This window comes from Tiliqua scincoides, chromosome 2 (assembly GCF_035046505.1).
Source record: "Tiliqua scincoides isolate rTilSci1 chromosome 2, rTilSci1.hap2, whole genome shotgun sequence".
In the NCBI taxonomy this organism is placed as follows: domain Eukaryota; kingdom Metazoa; phylum Chordata; class Lepidosauria; order Squamata; family Scincidae; genus Tiliqua; species Tiliqua scincoides.
The window spans coordinates 122065178-122087883 of record NC_089822.1 but is presented as its reverse complement, the minus strand read 5'-3'; the positions used below and the strand labels follow the sequence as shown (position 1 = coordinate 122087883).

Here is a 22706-nt window from a genome sequence, read left to right as displayed (position 1 = left end):
TGATGAGCAGAAAAGTGTCTCTAACAACATAATCCTCAATATGTTTTCTCAGAAGCAAGTACCACTTTATTCTATGGGGCTCACTCCCAGGTAAGTGCCCACAGAATTGCAGGCTTTTAAAATGGAGAGAAGGCAAAACTACAAGTCTCAGGATGTTAAATGCAATACAGGTACAGAGTAGCCAAGGTACCCATGGTGACACAGAGACTGCCTGGATCCAGTGACTAGAATCCCTGTTTCTGGAGCCCTGACATTTGCTTTTTGGCCACCTGTATTGGGCCACATTAGACATGACTTTGCTTTTTCTGTTTACTAATTTAGCAGCCCCACAGGTGCTACTTTGAAGAACACTAAAGTGAAGCACTTATTTATTTATTTATTTATTTATACATACATACATACATACATACATACATACATACATACATACAGGTATTTATATACCGCCTTTCTTTGGTCGTCAGATTTCTCCTCAAACTTTAATCCAAGGTGGTTTACATAGGCAGGCTGTTCTAAACCCCTGTAGAGATTTTTACAATTGAGTAGTTCTAGTCTTTCATCGAACTCCTCTGGATTCCTTCCTGATCTGGCCTCTCTCTGGCCCTTCGCCTCCCACGCTCCACTTGACGGCAACTCCTCACTGCCACCGAGGGTCGGCTCATCAGTATATCAGCATGTCATCAGTTCTTGGGTACTTCCGGTTGTTTCGAACTGGCAGCCTCAGATCTTCAGGTATATAAGGCAGGGTACTTAGACAGGTACTTAGACATACTTAGACAGAGTATTTAATCCCTTCCCCCTGTACTGAGGGCCTGATCCAAATCACCTCTTCAAAGCTATTATTAGTGTTGGGTAGAGGGGGGGAAAAAGATGCAGATGCTGAGTTTTGTAGCTAATAGTTTCATGGAGGTTATTTGAATTAGGGTTTCAGGGCAGGGGGAAAGAACAAAACACTTTCTCTTTCCCAGAGCAAAGTAGTCATGTGGGGGCAGCTAATGTGTAAATAAAAAGCCATGTGGTCAATAGTGTCCCCGAGAGCACCACTTTCCTGATCTTCAAAAGGTTAATTAATAAAGAAAGAACTGCTCCCTTTAGGTAGTTTTGGGAGGTAATGAGATAACTTTATGTAGATCAGGTCTGTCAGTGGCTGTTAGGCATAACAACCCAAAGGAACCTGCATATGTAGAGACTGTACCTCTGTATACCACTGCCTGGTGGATAGCATGTTCCCAAGCTCTCAAGACATGTGCGTGTATTACATGGTCCTTTTTACAGTATACCTTTTATAGGTTTTTTTTTGCGATGTGTATCTAAAAATAATTATGAAATGGGTCCTAAAGCACAGAAGAAGATGAAAAAAAAGAAAATCATGGGAAAAGTGCAAAAACAGGTTAAAGGTAAATTAGTTGCCCACACTTTGCAACTGAAGTTTGAGATTCTAAATCTCATCATGTGACACTAGAACTTCGGAAACATTTTCGCTGTCGATTCTAACACTTCACTGATGCTGTAGAATGTTGCTGTTGTTCCATTTTATTATGCCACACTACTTTTTCATTATATTAGGCATTTAGAGTGATTTTTGGGTGAACTGGGGATGGCTTTGGAATAAGTCTGAATTTTCCTTTTTAAATCAATGTAATTGTACTCATTATCTGGGTTTTCACTACAAGGACTGTTTCCAGGAACAAATTAGGTGCAGGTAACAAGCTAAGAGGCTTCAGGTAGACCTAGGGTTAGGTGAATAAGGCAGCTGTGAAACTGACTGGACTTTATCCTAACCTTGTCAGTTTCACTGGTGATGGGAGAGAGAAATAAGGAAGGACCCACTTGTGGGGCATGCAAAAAAGTGTAGCTGTCTTAGAGCTCAGACAAATACAATCAAATGTGTTTGCTGAAAACAATTCTTCATAGATAAAGGCCACTTATTAGAATGTGTTCACTTTGCCAACCTGCCCTACTTTTACCACCCGGATCCTACTCACCTTTGCTCAGAGCGAAATCCCACTTGATTCTTCGCAAAAACTCTTGGGTTAGGAGAACTGCAGCTGTAACAATTCTGCATCATCAGCAAGCCTTTTGCAGCTGATGATTCAGGCTGGCTTTCTGTAAGCTGCTTCAGCCCTTGCCAGGATCAACTTAACCATAAATATGACAACACTGAACCCTCCATTTAATGGACCTTGATTTAACAGACTTTCAAAATAATCGGCAATGTTTGTTTTTTTAAAAACTAAAGTATGTTGTCTGCATATTTGTGCGCACTGTCATAAATGCATTTGGATTTAACAGACTTTCAGCAGTAATGGACACCTCTTCCTTCTATTGGGCCATTAAACTGAAGGTTTACTATACTGAAACATTTACAGTTTGATCATGAGAATGTTTACTACAAAGTAAGTCCCAGCCAGAACCAGCCTTAGGGCAATTTGGCTGATCAGACCAAATTGGGCCCTGCGCCGCCACCACTGCCGCACTGCCACCTTGCTCCCTAGCTGATGCTCCATCATGGAATGGTTCATGCAGAGGCATGTGGAGCAGAGTGTGGCTGTGTGTGGTCCTCCCACCCACCCCTGGGTCCAAAAGGCCTGAAATGGGCCTCTTAGAAGCAGTTAGTGGTGAATCATCACATCACCACCACCTACTTCTGGGTGCCACGCTTTGAGCAGGCTGCCATCAGCCCCTTGCTCATTGCTGCATTTGTCCCAGTGAGTGGCGGGCCACAGGGGGGAGGTGGGGGTCCCACAAAAATGTTTAGCCTTGGGCTCTGTAGCTCCTAAGGCCAGCCCTGGTCCCAGCTTAATTCAGTTGGTGATTTTTTAATAGATGTTTTGCTAAATGGCTACGGGTGCAATCCTAGCCGGCACATAGGCTGGCATAAGTCCCCCGGGAGGGTTGCAAATGTGCCATAAAGCACGTTTGTGCTTCCGTGGGAGGACGCTGCGTCGGTGCATGTAGATGCGCCGATGTGCGGAGGACGGCAGAAGCCTCCGCAGTGGCTTCCTTGCCGCTACTTGTGTCAGCGCACCCGCGCCAACACAAGCAGCAACGGTAGACGTGGGGGGCGGGGAGATGGCGGGAGGGGGGAGTTTCTGGGCGGGGGAGGGCGGGCAATGGGCGGCCCTGGGGGCAGGCGCGCAGGGAGCTGGGGGCAGGGCTGGGACCCAGCAGTTATGCCGGATCCCAACCCCCGTCCCCGTGGAGAACGGAGCGGCTTCAAGTCTCTCTGCTCTCCTTGGACTTGCGCTATCTCCAGAGGTGGCACAGGTCTGAGGAGACCCATTGGTGCCAGCAGCCCTTACCCAGCGGTAAGGGGAAGAGCTTCCCCTTGCCTCTGGCTGAGCCACTGCAGCCAACAAACCTGCTTTGGATGCAGAGCAAGCCTCCTGGCTTGCCTGCTCCAGCACAGGTTTGGACTGCACCCTAAATGGCTAAATGGCCACCGTGCCGTCATCCATCCCCAACACTCAGCAGCACTCAGGGCATTCTGAGGGCCAGGGAGGCAGCACACTGCCTTCTAAAGGCCTCAGAGGGCCAAAAAACCCACTTCTGGTTTCACGGAGGAAACCGGAAGTGACATTTAAATACCATTTATTATGATGATTATGATTATGATTATGATTATGATTATGATTATGATTAATAATAATAATAATAATAATAATAATAATAATAAATTTGCTGTTTGGTAATAGAGATTTTGTATGATAGTGTTTTACTGCTGTTCGTTTTATTGTTGAAATCATTTAATTTGTAAGCCACATGGAGTATGATTTCTCACAGAAAAGGGGGCAGAAATGCTGACATAAATAATCAGCCAACGGACAGCCCAATCCTATCCACACTTTCCTGGGAATAAGCCCCATGGACTCAAATGGGACTTTCTTCTGAGTAGACGTGCATAGGGTTGGGCTGTTAAATGGAAACATATCTGCATATTCCAAATGCCTCAATCTGTTTATTTTCAAACACCTACAATTTAATAAAGCCATCAAACTTTTCTGGAAGGAAAGGGCAACGTTGGTATTTCTCTTTCATTTTCTATTCATCTATCACAGTATACTTTAGCGGGCTGCATGGTCAAGAAAGAAAAGGGAAAATGCAGAAGATTTATTTTTCATTTTTCCTCGCCCTTCTTCCAAGTTGCTGGAAACAGCAAACAAGGTTTTCCTTTCCTTTTGTCCTCCACGATACCCTGTGAGACAGGTTAGACTGAGAGATCGGTCCAAGACCATGCCAAGAGTTTTACAACTATACGGAGGTTGGAACCTGGTTCTCTTCAGTTCTAGTCTGACACACTGTCTTGTACACATTACTTGCATTGTACACCAAAACAGTCTCAACATACAAACAAGTGTGTCCTCAACTCTCAGCCCCACCAGTCCTTACTGACTGAAACTAGCCTCTGTGGATCAAGCTTTAATTAATTAAGCTATTTCTGCTCAATGTTGCATATGCGCAACAGGGATAAAATGTATACACCCGCGGGCTGGACAGACATGGGTTAACCACTCAACTGAACCAAGAAAAGCTTCCAGTCCTGCCATACAATTTGATGAATTTGAGGCAAAAGCCACATTCTCTTCAATGGGGGAGATAGGAATACATACTATATATTCCCTGCTAAAACAAAAGGAACAAAAATGCTTAACTTTGGCTGGATTATGTCCACTGTGTTTAAGATAACATAACTGAACAAACACAGGGCTCGAAATATCCTACAATCTGATAGATCACATCAGTCATGACTTCAAGTAGCTTTCTAATTTTGTCACACTCTCAACCACAGATTAATATCATTTGCTTCCAGTGCCTGGCATCTCCTGCAATTCTTATCTTGCAATACACCCCCAAGCTTATAAATGTGAGCACGTCGCATACACCATTTATGTGGTTCTATTAATTTCTAGGGTTGCCAACTTCCTTACCAGCTTGTGCTCCTTGGTCTTTTACAGCAGCTTGATCCACTGTCGTTAGCAAATGCTAGTGCTGATATCTGTGCCTTGAGAAACTTCCTTTGCTGACCTCTGCAGATCAAGCTGCTGTTAAAGGCACTACAGCAGGATAAGACCTTTCTTCTGGTCAGTTGGCAACCTCAGTCATTTCCCTTGAGTGAACTTCATTCCATCTATGCAAATAATCACATGTTTCCTCTGTTATTTTAGGATGTCAATGTTGACCCTATTTGCATTTATATAAGATTGCTGTTCCTCCCCACCCCCCTGCCACCTGGATCTCTTTTCAGTTCCAGACTCTGCCCTTTTAGCCCTATTTGGTGACAATGTGAAATGAAGCTTTTTTCTGGCCTGCAGCCTCAAGGCTGCTCACCATTTTGCAGTCTTTGATCTCTGGGTCTGTATTTTACAAGGATAGTTATTTCATCCCTGAGAATTTGCATAAAAGAAAAAAAAATCATGCAGAAGCAGAAATAGCTCAGTCAGCTAAGGAATAACATGCAGTGGTATAAGGACACTTCACTTTGGAACTCTTGGCCTTTATTTTGAAAAATGAGCTGTAAACAAAATTGCAGCCATACAACCATTAATGACAGCAGCATTGTTGAAATTGTGGTTCTTATTCTTGATTGCCTTGTGCCGCCCCTAACCCACTCCCCAACCCAATACCAATACTTTAATGCAGTGATTTTCAACCTTTTTCATCTCATGGGACACTGACAAATCACTAAAATTGTCAAGGCGCAACATCAGTCCTTTGACAGTACACTGTACTGCCAGCAGGGGGCTCACATCCTCCAAAGGCCCTAATCATAAATGACCCTCCCCCAAACTCCTGCAGCACACCTGCAGACCATTCACGGCACATCAGTGTGCCATGGCACAGTGGCTGAAAATGACTGCTGTAATCTGTTTCACAAGCAAACGCACAGAGATTTGCATGCACATAGGTCCCACAAGAACCTGTGGACAAGGGTATTACTACACTGGTACAAGAAGGGGAATTAAACAGGACATCTCTAAAACTACATGCAGAGCCCAATCATTATTAATTATTGTATTTGTACTCTGCTTTTCTTGCATCACGGACTCAAGGTGGCACGGAGGGTTTCCAAAGTCTGCTTCCCATATGGACACCTGCCAGACCTACTTAGCTTCTGCTTCTGTCTTGTGTCTTCAGGATCTTCAGAAGTGGCAGATCACAGCTCTGCCTTCTGTTTGAACAAAATAGCAGCCCGTTTCTCCCCATGTAACAAGTATAATGCCTCTTAGGAGGCCAGAGATAGGTGGATGCATTTCCATTGTCTTTACACTTTTATAGTAGTAGAGCAGGGGGGAGGGCAAAGAGGCTTGATTCAGATGTGGATTATGGGTCAGAGTAAGACAAGTTTAACTCTTTCCCTGCATCGTTTTCCCCTCGAGAATGGCACCCCTCTGCTAATTTGCCCCAGTGAGAAAGACATGCTGCCCAGAGGCATAACTAGGGTGGAGCCCAAGGGACACCTACCCCGGTGCTATACCAAGGGGGTGCATGACTGCCCCTCAGGCTCCACCCTAGTTATTGAAGAGGCACTGGTGACATTGCGGCCTCCCCTCCATTTCTTCTTCATCAAATTGGAGCCTCCAAAGGAGAAGGAATGGGGGTGGGAAGCCACCGCAGCGAGAGCTCCCTCCCCTGGGGAGAACCCAGAAGTGACATCAAGTGACATCAAGGCGCCGGGGCAGTGTGCTACACCTCTGATGCGGCCATGTATAAAAGCGTAAAGATGCAAGAACATGTCTCCATCATCATGTCTTAGCTCCTTTTTAAAGTTGAGAAACTGCATTTCTCCTAACAAACAGCATGGTGTGGGATTTCCCTGGCCACTGAATTGCACTTCTCTTTTCCTAAGAAGGAACAGCACAGACGTAAAGAACTCCCTGACACTCTTGACAAATAAACTCTGTTACCAAGAAAGTGCTCTGCTCTTTCATGGTGTTCTTCTGAAATCTTCTCTGTCACTGGAAGATATAGTTGCATTCCACTTAATAAAAACTCTGAACTTCCTACTTTTTCTTGAAAAGCAGGAAATAAATATTCTTAACAACAACAACCACCACCACATACACAGAGGAGGAGGAAAGCCCTGCACTCTTTTCAGGAGATATATCAGATCATCATAATGTTCCTTCCATAAGACTCCTTTTCCTCAGTTCTCAGTACAAACCTATTGGTAGACCTTTGCCAAAACAGTTCAAAGGGTGACTTGCAGCACAACCCTATCTTGCGCTGGAACAGGTAAGCCAGGAGGCTTGCGCTGTATCCAGTGTGAGACAGGGTGCCAAAGTGGCTCAGCGGAAGGTAAGGGAAAACTTTCCCCCTTACCCTGAGTAAGCCACTGCAGCCTCTATGAGTCTCTTTGGACTTGTGCCACCTCAGGAGGTGGCACAGGTTTGAGGAGAGCAGAGCAGCTTGAAGCCATTCCACAGTGCTCAGGAATGGGGGTTGGGATCTGGCATAACAGCAGGATCCCAGCTCCGCCTCCCTGCTTGCCCACGTGCCCCCATGACCGCCCTCCGCCTGCCATCCCACCCTAGAACGCCTCCCTCCCGCCTCCTCCCCACCCACCCTAGAGTCTTGTGTCAGCCAAGCTTGGCCAATGCAAGTCTCGCCCTGCAAGCAGCCAGGGAGGCTGGATGCAGCCTCCGTGAGTCAGCGCACCTCCATATGCTGGTGTGGCTTGCTCCCAAAGGGGCACAAATATGCTTTAACTCATAGGATTGCATCCCAAATCACAGTTTACGAGCCATAAGTGCATGGTGCAATGGATGCTTGCCCTTAACATCTTTTATTCCCCTCTCTCTTCCACATGAGGGGAGGTCACAATCCTGGAGATAATGGAGGCAACCATGAAATCCTAGCTAAATAAAATTAGGCTGGCAACCCAAGTTCGATCAATACAGTATGTGGATCTTGTATGAAGAAATAAGGCTGCCATCCTGAGATCTTTTTTGCCTCATGTCCCTTTGGTGTGCTTCCTTCCATTCTACTCTAAATAAACACTTGCATTCCTAAACCTTAAGACACTAATACTACACTAGAGTTCACTGCTGAATACTGCTGATTTGAAAGTTCTGTGTTATCACTGATTAGTGTCGGTCTATAGACTGATACAAATCTGGCTTCTAATCTGCGATGACAGCTTATGGGAATCAACATAAACACCAAGTAACATTTGAAAGCACTGATTATTATATTGGGTTGAAAGAGGATACCTTTCTGTACTAAAACACATGCAGGCACACACACACCCTTACAGCAGGGGTGTCTAAGCTTTTCGGCCAAAGGGCCGCATCAAGTATCTAGCACAGTGTCGAGGGCTAGGAAAAAAAAATTAAATATAAAATTTAAATAATACATTAGAGATGGAACTTAGATGAAAGTATAAATGAATGGGCTCAAATGTCCAGGACTTCTCCAAGAACAAACACAGCCCAAGAAATAAAGCACACACTTAAATAGACTCCCATTCCCCCACCCCACAAGCACAACTCTGGTTGTGTTTGGTCAACTGGGCCAGAGGCTCTCAGGGGATCAGAGACTGGCCGCAGGCCAGATAGAGGCTGACTGTGGGTCACATCTGGCCCCCGGGCCAGGGTTTGGAAACCCCTGCCTTACAGGAAGGTATCAACTGACAGTGCAATCCTATGCAGTGGAAAGTCCTACTGTGTTCCATAGAAGTTACTCCCAGGTATGTGTGTTTAGGACTACAGCCTAAAGCTCTGAAGGATCAATTCCTCTGGCTTTGCCTCTTTCCGATCATGCCTCTGCTGAATCTCTGCATAAGATGAGACTGGATCATTCCATTAGTCCCAGTCTAGGGATGCAGCCAAATTACCTGTCCCCAGAACATGCAGAGACACACCCTTAGAACATGTGCTCAAAACATGCAGAGACAGAGAGCAGGAGGTTCTTATTCATACGCACTTTAAAACTTTTTTAAGGCATTAAGAGTGAAAGTTTAATTCATAGCTAAATTTTAATTCTGAAGAAATAGTGTGTCCAGTATCTGCTGTCTGTGAAACACTGATCTATATTTATAGAGAACAGCCTAAAATACTGGCTTACAAAAAGGGGCAAGAATGGAAATCCAAAACTGTGGTTATCATCTCCACTCATCCTGGTTCAAAAGGTGAAGGCTATGGAGTTCCATTCCCCCTCCTGCTTGCTTACGCTTTGTGCATTTGGCCTGCGTAGTCTCCAGGATGAAAAATAATACTCAGAAGGAGGCCTGATTGCGACAGTGAGGGTGTGATCTCTGCCATGGCCTTGTTATGATTTCTTGTTCAGCACTATGCTTTTTGCTATGCTGCTAATTCATCCAAAACAGCCTCTGAGCTTAGAAACAAAAGGATCGTTTAAAACAAGCAGCTGCAATCACTACTTAACAGAATAATCATGTTTGTTGTTTATAAAGCACTCCAAAAGCTAGGGATTGCACAACAATTATGTTAAAATGTACATGTAATGGCAGGATTCTCACAAGGGATTTTTTTTTTAAGGGTATTGTCTATTTTTAAAACTTCCGCTTTATGTGCGAGTGTGTCACTGCGGTGCTGGAAATCAAGATGGTTTGCACGATTTAAAAGGGCAGAAGAAAAATGAGGCAGAGAAACCATAAAAACAAAATTGCCAAAAATATCAACAGCAAACCCTATAGCAATTTTTAAACCATCAAAAGCAGTTAAGGGATTTTTCTTTTTTTTAACCAAAACATCCAGAAAGCCCCCCCTCAAAGTCATACCAGGGGCACCAATATTTTTCTGTCTTTCAGTCCAATCCTATCATTGGGCTCTGCTACCTGAACTCGACTTCCAGCAGCGCAGCCCAACTTATGACCTCATGCAACATGATGCTCTACCGCAGGGGTGGGGAAACTTTTACGTTTAGGGATCCTGGACTTTTAACAATTGTATAGAAGTGGGAATTTGAGCAGGTGCAGCTTGTCATCTCACAGATGACAAGCTGCACCTGCTGAAATTCTCTCTCCTACGTAATTGTTAAAGGTCCCAGATCCCTAAAATTAAAGTTTGCCCACCCCTGCTCTACAACACGCAGCCAGGCTGCTGCCTGAAATGATGAGTGGTATGGCTGCACAGCAACAGCCTCCCTCGAGAGCCTGGTGATAAAAAGTCAGCAGTGGGGGCAGGCTGTGGGCAGGGAGGGGAAAGGAGCGGGAGAACAGGGGGTGCTGCTAGACAGGGAGGAGGGAATAACCAGGGTGGATCCAGTGACAATGACACATGCTGGATCTTATCCTATCTTTTTAAAACCTCCCTGCCCTTTTCCTCTCCTCTGACATACGCCACCAAATTAGGTGGCTTATGTCCAAGGAGACACATTGGTGATCACGCTGCCTACCAGGATGTTAGTGCAAAATTTTTTCACTCACCTCCAGCAGGCTGTCTAATTATCTCCCCACCACAGGATGCAGCATGCACCTTTTTTTGGCATGGCAGCATCAGTGGCGGGGGATAGGATGGGTCTATTTCAGGGGTGTCCAAAGGAAGGGCCAGATCGTCTCTCAGACACTGTGTCGGGGGCCGGGGGGGAAAGAATTAATTTACATTTAAAATTTGAATAAATTTGCATAAGCTTCTACATAAATGAATATATTAAAGATGAATTTATATGAATGAATGAAGGTCTTGCAATAGCTCATGGCCTATAAAAGACCTTGCACAAAGCAAGGCTGGCCTTTCCTTTGCTGCCGCTGCTGCATCACAAATGTGAAACAACAAGCAGTGGAGGAGGCCCTCACCCCACAGCTCACGCAAGAGGTCAAACAGTCGCCCTCACACTGAAAGCAGTTGCGTCGGGCAGTGTGGGCTCCAACAAATCTCTGGAGGGCCAGAGGCTCATTGGAGACTGGGGGCTCCCTGAGGGCCTCATTGAGAGACCTCGAGGGCCGCAAGTGGCCCCAGGGCTGGGGTCTGGGCATCCCTGGTCTATTTGGATTACTTTTTAAAAAGAATAAAAGAACTGAAGAACATATGAAAAGTCCTATCAGGCCAAAGGACCATCTAGACCAGCATTTTGTTCCCCACAGCAATCCATCTGTTGTCTCTAGATACCCATAAGCAGGAAATAAAGTCATATCCCTCTCCCATTATAACCCCCCTGCAACTACAATACTACCTCTCATCCTGGTGGTAGAATACCGCCTGATCCAGCAATGTTTATGTTCTCAAATCCTAGGCACCACCCCCTTCCCGTCAGGTTACCCATGAAGAGGATGGCCAGTGTGTGGCAGTGGTCAAATTATGGATACCTTTCTCCATAGTAACCAAATTGTGCCCCTTTGCCTTTAAAACAAACAAGGCTATAAGCTAAGATGGCAGTCATGAAAGGTAAGGGAACAAAGCTCTCCTGCCCACCCCCCCACCCCCGTAACTTGAGCTCTGTATGTGGCTTGGGAAAGCTGCTCTTCATGTGACCAAACTGACTGATTAAAAGTCATTTCTGTTCTGCCCACAGGTGTACACATTTGATTCCTGTTGTGTATATGCAACATTGGGTAGAAATGGCTTAATGGACTAGATTACAGGACTGCACAGGATCACACACACCGTAGAACTAACTCTTTGAATCATGATGAATGTCAAGTCAGGGAATCTGAGCCTCAAGCCCTAGGGATAATGTGCACATGCTCCCTCCCTAAGCCCTACTCCAGCTATTGTCCAAAGTCTACATCAGCTGCGGTTTTGAAATGATCAACCCCAGGTGGCAAGAGCTGCATGCTCATTGAGTCAAGGGGCTGACTCATTAAGACAAGGGTTGCCAAAGTTGCCAGTCCACTGGTTTCTCCACCAGCCAACTTGGTTCTTTGATGTTTGGGCTGGCTGCCAAATGCAGGAAAGCTCTTCAAGGGGGTATTGTGGGGCTTTCCTTGCTCCTACAATGAAAATTCCCTCCTCACCTGCTAAAAAAGTTCTGTGTAGCACAGCCGGCAGGAGGGAGACAGGTTTACTGCAGCCCTGGGCAGGAATCATCATTCTTGAACAAACTCCCCCCCCCCCCCCGCCAGCAATCCAAACAAGTCTTTCTATCAGGAGTAACTGCAAACTGAAACAGCAGCTGGCAGCCTTAGTTGCCACGCATAGCCCTGTTGCCCCAGAATAAACCAGTGTTGTGGGGTAGGATTTCAGTGTGGGAGCTCTGGGGAGGAAAGGAAAGCACCTAAGTGACGGGAACCAAAACTAAATCAAAACAGCAAGAAACACACTTGTCTGCAGTGCAGATGTGTCCTACATTTGGTGCCAATAAACAAGGCCATGATTCAACCGAGTTTGTGCCCAACTGCTTTGTGGAAATGGACAAAAAATGCACCTCTTCCAGCTCCTTTCAAAGGAAGGTCATTGTATTCCTCTCCTTTGCTTGATCAAATTACATTAAAAAAAACAAACAGTGGCATTCCTGGAAGGGGGTCAGGGGGGGCAAATGCCCTGGGGCGCTGTGCTTTGATGCCTGTGGTGGCAGCTCCCTGCTGCTACCTGCACCACCACCACTTACCCTCCAGATCCCTTCTGAGGGCTGGGGTGGATTTGCGCAGTGTCCCCTCACCCTCCAAAAGCCTTCTGAACCCTCCAGAGGGCCGTTAAACATGACTTCTGGTTTTCCAATGAAAACCTGAAGTAGCGGTCAAAAGCCCTCTGGAAAGCCTCAGAAGATTTTTGAAGGGTCAGAGCACACTGAGTGAGACGTTGGTGGCTCTGGTGATAGGTGGGGGTCTTCTGGCAGGAGCGGCATTCTGTGGTCCGGGCCCCAGGCGGCACATGGGCCAGGATCACAACTGAGAACAAAGCATCTTCTACCCTAGGAACTGAGGACCCCTATCAGTCCTCACTTCAGTGCTTTAGCACTAACATTTAAAAATGTTTAAATGTATTTGAATATTGCATTATGAAAGGGAGACATGGTCACATCACTGAGGACTAGTAACCTGTTTGAAATGACTAGCACAACCCCCCTTCAGTTATACACATTCTGTAAAAAGGGAGGTTATGCTGAGAATAACCTCGAGAAAGTGTTTTCAGAGAGGTAAAGGCAAACTGAAAGATGTACCATCACATTCTTCCTATTGTCATGTATGGCTGGAGACAGAAAAATCCTTTTTCTAGGACATTAAAGTGAATCTGAAAGAGGAATTCGTATGTAAAGCCATTCCACTTTTGCATCATGTAACTTTTTGCAGGTTTTCGCACCATTTCAAAAACCTACAAAACCTGTTTGACCAGAGGCAGAAGTGGGCAAAAAGAAATAGAGAGAGCAAAACGTCTTTTCCAACCCCTTGCCTCTTTCTTAAAAACTCCTGTTGGTCTTTGATCTCTATTCCCAAGTTTTCAGCCAGGCTTCAAAAACCTGCAAAGTCTGTTTGGCCAAAAATGGCAGTGGGATGGAAGAAATGAGAGCATAAGCTATGGGAAGCAATGTTGCTCTCACATCACCTCCGACTCCCTTAAGAACTATTGTCTGCCTCCAGCTGAAGAGATAGACATACTATGTTACATTACGTTAGGAGACCCAGCCATGTGTGACAGTACAGTCCTCCTCAAATAGTCAGTCTGGTTATAGTTAGGGCCTCTGACCTACTTTCTAGATCATTTACTGACGGAAATGTTAACACACTCCCCTGCCCCGAACAATATAAACCAAGACATGGTTGGATGTTCTTTTTTATGGTCAGAGGCTCTTTCTCAAAAAGTCAACATTCTCTCTCACACACAAACACACAGAAAGAGAGAGAGAGAGAGAGAGAGAGAGAGAGATCCCCGTAGGCCCTACCTGAGCCATATCTGAGTACTACTAATGAAAGATCCCAACCACCACAATTAGCGAAAGTGGATGGATAACCCCAGCCCCTTTAACCAGTAAGGCATGGCAATTATATAATTATCACATCATTAATCATTTGTAGAGAGGCCTTTCCACAGTTCTTGGGCCTTTCACAGCAGAACTAACAGCAAGAATTCAAAAGCTACAATGTTTCCTCACTACTTTATCTCTATAAAGATAAAGCTCAGCTCTATAAAGCTATGCCCAACAGGCACAGCTTTGCCCAATAAAAGAACTGAAGAACATAAGAAAAGTCCTACTGCATAAGGCCAAAGGACCATCTAGTTCAGCATCCTGTTCGCCACAGCAATCCATCTGTTGTCTCTAGATACCCATAAGCAGGAAAGAAAAGCATATCCCTTTCCCATTATTACTCCTCTGCAACTAGAATACTATCTCTCATCCTGGTGGTAGACTACAACCTGATCTAGTATTACTTCTTTGTTGGGCAAAGCTGTGTCTGTTGGATTTCTACCCGTCTTTATTATTATTATTATTAACAGTATTTATATACCGCTTTTCAACTAAAAGTTCACAAAGTGGTTTACAGAGAAAAATCAAATAACTAAATGGCTCCCTGTCCCAAAAGGGCTCACAATCTACAAAGATGCAAAAGAACACCTGCAGACAGCCACTAGAACAGACAGTGCTGGGGTGAGGTGGGCCAGTTACTCTCCCCCCGCTAAAAAAAGAGGAGCACCCACTTGAAAAAGTGCCTCTTACCCAATTAGCAGGGAGTAGCTAATTACCTCTTACCTCTAAAAAAGTGCCTCTTACCCAATTAGCAGGGAGTCATGCATTCAAAAATATAGAAATTCTGCCAAAAAGGATACATATACCGACTAATTTATTTTATTCTCTTTCATCTCTATAACTGGGCATTAGTGGGAGTTTTGTGGGTGAAGAAGGTCATTTTCCAAAGGTCATTTTTACCATTCCAATGGTCAAGGCATGACAGCACATACTCATGAAGCCTATCCTGTTTCCTTGTTGTATCAATTTTCCTTATTTGTGTCTGGTTTATACAACCATCAACCCTAAACCCAGTGGTGCCAGATCTCCAGGCTTCACTGCAAGCTAGTGAGTTTCCCACCCTGTGAAAACTCTCTTCATTCACAGTAGCAATACTCTGGCAAAGAGTCTGATGTGAATGCTGCCTCAGGCTCTGAAAGCAGCACTCGTAATTGAAGTAGCATCTCAAAAGGAAATTAAAGAACAAAATTAAAAACACTCATTCACAACTTTCAGATCAAGCTTGTTTGACTAGGATTGCCATTTTACCCAGCTGGCAGGACTCCTGTGCATTTCATGGAGGTGTGATGCACAAAACTGAACAGGAAAAACAATTCCCACAACTCTGGGTGGGGGGAACCTTCACTGGTTGAATTTCTGCCAGTCACCCAGCAAAAAATTTGAGGCCAGAAAAAAGGTAGCAGAAGGTGGCAAACTCATCCGGTTTAGAGTGCTGGACAAGGGCCGGGAACACCCAGTTTCAAATTTGACATGATGCTTCCAGGGCAACCTCATAAGAACTTAAGAACAGCCCCACTGAATCAGGCCATAGGCCCATCTAGTCCAGCTTCCTGTGTCTCACAGCAGCCCACCAAATGCCCCAGGGAGCACACCAGATAACCTCAGTAGTAGCTTCTCAGCATCCCTGGCTCAGAATGCTCTTGTGTGATTCCTGACTGTCACCAGGTGGTCACTCTGTCATTCTGATCATTAGTGATCATGTCACTCTGCTATTACATCAGTTACACAGGCTTCATTTCCAGGTGCTATCCAAGGTGGAAAGCTCAATTTTTTAGGGTTGCTTTCGGAGCCCAGTTTTTTGTTTTGAAATTTGTGTGCACCTGTGTGTATTTACTGTGCAGCTATTAGATCTATGTAAAATTGGGGGGATTCTCTTGTTTCTGCTTTTGCATCCATGTCTGATGCTTAATGTTCTTAAGCTGACTTCTGAAGTGAATGTAAGTTGCCTTGGGTGCCTCCTGTTTGGCTGGGGAAAGCAAGATAAAAATGCTTTAAATTCACAACAGAAACAGCCACCTCATGGGGAATTAATAAAATGGGGGGGGGGAAGGTATGCCCCTCCCAGGCTTCTTGAAGGAAGGTTGGGATAAAAATGCAATATATCCATAAAATATCTGGTCAGGTGGAGGATCTGCCCTACTATTTACCTGATCATTTGTTGATGCAGGGTATAAGAGAAAAACATCTTGCCGACTTCAGAATATTGTGTGCTAAATAGTCTCCACTCCAAAACACAGATGAGTTGCTTTTAAATAATGACTCCAGGGCTGCAATCCATTGCATACCTTCCTGGGAGTAAGTAACTCAGCAAGTCATAGTTCTGAGTAGACATGCCAGGAGGATTGCACTGTAGGCTCATGAAAAGAACACCCCCCACCCCCAAATCTGGCCTTGGCCAAAGAGCAAGTGAAATTGGTTCAGTCAAATGTGACTGATTGCATCACAAAAATGCCTAAGCAAACTTATCATTTCATTCTGTTTATAAATTCATTTGCTGATGTTTTGTAATGGCTAAACAAAAAATGGAACTGGACACATAAAATATCTGCAATGTTTGGCAAAAGAAAATCAAAACAAAACAAAACAAAACTACAGCATGTTTCCCTCTATAACCGTTATATATGCATATTCTCGCTCTCTCACACACACACCTGCCTACTGACATTTTAATTTATATTAGCATTTGGGGGTAGGAAAGGGGGTGGCTGCTACTCTACTCCTGTCTTTTATGTCATCTGTTTTTATTGTGCATTTATGTGATTTTAGTTGGTTGTGTATTTCTTTTTACCTGACAACATGTAAGGGTTTTAAGAATTATTATACTACAGCTGTGCTCATTTTAAATGATCTAGATCAGTGTTTCTCAAACTGTGGGTTGGGACCCACTAGGTGGGTCATGAACCAATTTCAGGTGGGTCCCCATTCATTTAAATATTTTATTTTTAATATATTAGACTTGATGCTACCACGGTATGTGACTGTTTTGGGGGTAATGTTACCTATACTTTTAACAAGCTAGTATGTATATTCTTTTAACAATGATAGTAAATGGGACTTACTCCTGATTAAGTGTGGGTAGGATTGCAGCCTATGATCTTCCTGCTTGATGATGTCACTTCCAGTCATGACATCACTTCCAGTAGGTCCTGACAGATTCTCATTCTAAAAAGTGGGTCCCAGTGCTAAATGTGTGAGAACCACTGATCTAGATTGTAACTGGGTTTTTTTTATCATTCTATGCTGTGTTTTATGTATTAGGTTTTGTACGCCACCTTAAGCTTTTGGAAAGGTGGGGAATAAATGTTTTAAATACATAAATAAATAATACTGAAGATGACACTTCATGCATCTGCTGAAGAAGGTCTTGTCGAAAGCATCTGCTACTATATATGTGTTAGGCTCTAAACATGCGTGTTAGCAACACACACACACACACACACACACACAAATGGCTATAATTTCATATGCTCTTAGCTGGGAGTAAATCTGCTGAACTCAATGGGCTTACTTCTGAGTAATGTAACTGTGGTAAACAAGTCTTACAGCACCTTAAAGACTGACACAGCTACCCTGTACAAAGTTTTTACCTTGGCATTTTGTACCTTAGCACTGAGCTAAGACCTAGAATCTCAAACTTTGATGACAAGGAGGAAAGGGGCCCCACAGAGTCGCCCTCTGCTCTATTAATTGCCACAGCACTATGGGTTATTTTTGGAATTCAAACCAGTTGATTCTAGTGTGGGTTTTGAAAGCTCCTAGTTCCTCTTCTCTCTATGAAAGTCACCACAACTGAGTTTCTCCTCACTTGGCGCAGGAGCAGCTGGGACCATTTTTAGAGCACCAGCCAGGGCTGGGGTGGTTGGTGGAAGTGCTGAGAGCCTCCTAGCCCTTCCTTGCTCACGCATGGCACAATTGTGAAAGAAAGTTATTTTGATCCTGAGAATAAGAATGCAACTCATTGTGCAATCTCCAGGATGCAACCACTGGGGGAAGGGGGAGGAAGGGGCCCAGTTGGGTAATACCTTTTTGCCAGTATCAGGTTCTGGCCTTAAACTAGATGCAATTTAGGAAATGCTGTTCTTTCTTTAAATAAGGAACAGTGTGAACAGGCAACCCAGAACTATCTCTCCTTTTGTAGTTCAGTACAGTAAGACCTTTATTGGCATAAAATACAGAGAAAAAAACCAAAACAAAACACAAATATACAATGACATCACAACATAATCATCAGTCCTTTTCTCACACACTGCCCAGAGACCCAGAATTCTGCCTGGCTATTACCCCGGATAAAAAGGAAGTGACCTTATCCAGGAACTCAGGTTCAGATGTGGAAAGGAGAAACTGGAGCATGATTGAATCCTCCCAGCCCTGCATCCTAGCTAACAATGGGCCTAGATATTTCATGCATGAAGCATCATGTAATGGGCAGTAGAAAAAGGTATGTGTTAGTGTCTCGATACAATCCCTACCACACTTGCATTTCCTCTCTGAGTAGGGGATACCACTAAACCTGCCCATTAGCAAGGCCGATGGAAGAGCGTTACATCTTGCAAGTGTGAAAGCTCTCTGAGCCTGCAGGCACTCCAGGTGATAAAAGAAGGAGGCTGGTTTCCCAAAACTAACCGGAACATGGAGATAGAGTGGAGAGCATGTGATTTTGGCAGCACTAAACAGCTCTTGTTGTTCAATGTCAAGAATTCTTTCTTTGACAAGTCTGTAAGCTACATCACGGCCCATCATGCCTAGCTCTGCGGTGTCGAGCCCTACTGACTTAAGTTTAGTTAAAAGATCAGCGATCTCCAAAGGCAGGACTGAATCTGATAGTAGTTGGTGCATTAGACCAGTAGAGGTAGGGTTAAACAAAATCCTAAACCAAAATTTCAATAATCTTAGCCATGCAGTGGTCTTTAACTGAATTAACCCCATCTCGAGACACAGAACCGGGTAGGGAACACACCTGGGTAAACCCAAAATCTTCCACAAAAAAGATAGCAGACATTTTAGGCCAATCCTAGTACGAGATATCAGTACTGCATCATCCGCGTACAGAAGTAGCAGCACTTGGCTTGCTCCAAGTTTCGGGCAATGGCTATCCACTTCCTTCAGGGATGGGGCAAGATCATTCAGAAACAGATTGAAAAGCGTGGGGGCCAAGACACAGCCCTGTTTGACCCCTTTGTTAGTAGCGATGGAATGAATTAGATTCCCACTCCATCTAACCCTGCATGAAGTATTTAGATGGAGGGACCTAATCAGCAGCAGTAATCTTTTATCAATTCCCATATTTTCCAACTTGGACCAAAGAAGCTCCCTATCCACAGAATCAAAGGCACCTTTCAAGTCAAGGAAGGCTACATAAAGGCGAGCCTTACATATCCTAACCTGCTTATGGGCCAAGTGAGCCAGGATCAGGCAGTTGTCCAAAGTTGATTTGCCTCCACAGAAGTCAGTTTGCTCGGGGCCTAAGATGCCTTGCGAAGTAACCCAAAGAATAAGTTTATTGCATAGGTGTTTAGCATAGATCTTACCTATTACAGAAAGCAAACTAACGGGCCAAAAATTTCCTGGTATATTAGGGTCACCCTTTTTATGGATAGGGATAACTGTTGCTGTAAGTCAGGCATTGGGCAATAGGCCAAATCTGCCAATCCTTGTAAAGACGTGGGCAAGTAACTGGGCCCACCATTCCGGATCACCTTTTAGAAGCTCGGGTGGTATTTCATCTGGGCCCGCGGCCTTCCCTGGCTTCAATTGCATAATTAGCTCTTTAATTTCCCCTGGTGTCACAGGAGGCCAAATAGGCAGATCCATGGAGGTGAAGTCAGGGTAGGTGTTCGGGAATTTGCTCTTAACATAAAAAAAAGTCTGTGAAGTGTTGAACCCATGTAGACGATGGAATAACAGCAGGGTCATATGTTTCTGATCTACACGAACCCGCTACAACTGCCCAAAATTGTGTTATTTTTTTGTTGAATCACTTGATGCAGCTTATTCCTTTGAGTTAAAACAATTTTTTTTCTTTTTCTCTGTCAATAAAACTCTTAGTTGTTTTTTAAGAGTAGAGTATTTAACTACACAATTGGGGTCATTGTACTTTCTAAAATCTAAGAAGCCCTGATACACGCCTTAACGTCCCTGCATTCACTATCAAACCAATCCTTTTTGTCAAATGCACCATGTGTTTGAACCAACTTGGGCCTGGAACTCAGGACCTTAAAAATGTAACCAGTAAAACCATCAAAGGATTTGATTTGAACAAACAGATCCGAATCCTGTAGAATGGCCAATAAAAAATCTCTACTTGCTGGTTCCGTTCTTAAACAATGGAAGTTTGGGGAAAGGGCACTATTAGCCACGATTTTTTACCTATATTCTAGATTTATATCTACCTCAGCTTGTAATGGAACACTCCCAGGATGGAGGTCAAGGACCAAGATTAAAGGTAAATGGTCACTAAGGGTTAGGTCCCCAATGGCAAACTCTTTCACATGATGATTCATTTTAGTGGAAACCACAACACTGGTAATCCACAACACTGGCGCCACGGGAGGATACAAAAGTAAATTCATCAGCACTGGGGAACTCTTTTAGACCGTTAAGCCAAATCATGTTAGAGCTGATAGAAAACTTAGCAAGGGCCATACCATTAGCATTGTGGTATGCATCTTTGGACTGCCTACTTAGCGCACAAATGGGGGGGAGGGAGCTGTCATCATCCACTTCCCAGGCTCTGCGGAAGATTTCTGCTGAATTTCCCACCCTGGCATTTAAGTCGCCCAGCAAAAGAATTTCAGCATGGGGGAGGGCCCTCTTAAGCTCATTCATACATGTCAATAGATCATTCCAAAGCCGGGTCCTCTGTAAGCTGTTAAGCGAAGGAGGAATATAAGTGCTGACACAGATTAAGTCAATGCCTGCAAAAGACACCTTCAGTGCTTGTATCTTACAACACACTGGAATGATGTCTAAAGAGCGTGACTTAAACTGCTTCAGTACAAGGCTGGCTAAACCCACTAAAGGACAAGCATTAGAGGTGAGTTTAGTTGCAGGTACTACAAAAGCCCTGTAGCCAGGAATATACAGATGGTCCAAAACCCACGTCTCCTGCAACAGAATAATGTCAAAAGTTCTAAGACAGCTTAAGAAGCCGCTGTCATTTTTCTTGTTCTTCCACCCTGCAATGTTCCAGGAAAGAATTCTTAGCTGGGAAGAGGTAGTTGGAGCTGGAGAAGCATTAATTAGTCAGTCCGCTTCCTGATAGACACTCAGCACCAAAAGGATTGTGAGACACGCAGCTACTCAGGGCTAAATTGGCCACAGGAGATGGTGTAAAATCCCTGGAATGAGGGGCAGCAGTTACCTCCGTGGTTGCTTCTGGGACAGATAGATGAGCTGATGCTTGCACTGGAAGGATTTCATAGGTCAAAGTTTCCGCATTGTGGTAGAGAAGTTCTGCTTTAACTCTGTCCAGGGATCTGATAATATTTAGTTGTTCTGGTCTTGTGAGTTCCTTAAAGGCACTGATGGCACCCTCCACAATGTCATCCCCCTCCAGCTGTAATTCCATTATCAGATCTTTTGCCACCAATGCAGGAGGATCTGCCCTAAAACCTTGTTCTGCTGACAAGGGGCCTTTGGGGGTGGGTGGGGGGGTGGAAGCACCCTTGCAATGAGTGTACGGTCATCAGTAGAAAGATGCATTGGGAAGCCAGTAGTTATTGAGTAAATTGATCCTGTGTTTTGGTCATCTACTTCTGTGTCCACAAGGGATCTGGAGGGTGAGTGAGAGCCAGAAGTCTCTGGCAAAGCCTTACAGGACTCAAGAGCCAATTGCAACTCCTCAACACTTGGAACGACAGACACTGCCCCTGATGGTACCCCATCCAGGGCTTTAGATAAGGTGCTCATATTAGACTGTGATGGTCTTGGGGAAGATGACAAGAACTGGGCCGAGTCACTAGGCAATTGTTGGTTAGCCACAACATGATGCAAGTTCTCTTCAGATTTAGTCATGTGGCACAGCAAACCCACCCCATTGAGATAGTCCAACTCTTTAGCCAATGACAACGCCACAGGCTTAAAGACTTCTTCAGAAGAAGAGCTATCCATAGGCTCCACTGCTCCAGTTAGGGGGAATATGCAAACGGAAGGTGACTGAGCTCCCACCATCTCAGATATCATTGACGAATGTACCTGGTCTGGTGCATGAGGTTTGGTGCTACTGCCAAAATGCTGAGCTTGCCATTCGCTATTAGAAGCTGCACTAGTTGAACAGCCAGTTGTTAAATTAGCTAGCTGAGAGAAAGTTGAAGCTTGTGGGTTATGCAGTGAAGATTTTAACTGAAGCAAAGCATTTCCTAAAGAATCAGTGGCAGCCTTTAACTCATTAACATTAGGCAGCACCAAAGGACTTGAATCAGGAGAAAAGCAATTGGTAACTTCCAAGCTCTGGGGATAGTTATCTCTCCTCTGGTGATTGGGCACAGAGCCAGCCTGAGCCAGCTTCAAGGCTGATGGAAGGAGAGGAGGGGGAGGCTGCATTCTATGCATTGGGAGCAAAGGTTTAACAATCATGTCAGCAAAGACTCTCCGCAAGAAGATGCCAAAGGAGCGAAGAAACCAACTCTTCCCATGCAGCTGGCCTGCGATCCAAGAGGTGCTAAACTTCAAAAGAAGCCAGGTCCAGTTTGGAGACTGGGGAATCCAGGGTAGTTGTATGATTTCCTGCAGATCAACACAGTCAGCCTGGGATGGATCAAGGTATAACAATCTGCATAGAGTCTTTTGCCCTCAATTTGTTGGACCAGTGCCCCTTATGGATGGGGTTGTCCTGGAATTCCAGT

The 22706-nt window shown here is 44.6% G+C and overlaps 1 protein-coding gene across 2 annotated transcripts in view; it reads right to left on the bottom strand.

The window, feature by feature from the left end:
* The window catches only part of HDAC7 (histone deacetylase 7), a 207080-nt gene that overhangs the window by 126519 nt on the left and 57855 nt on the right, over positions 1–22706 (bottom strand). The window lies entirely within an intron of this gene.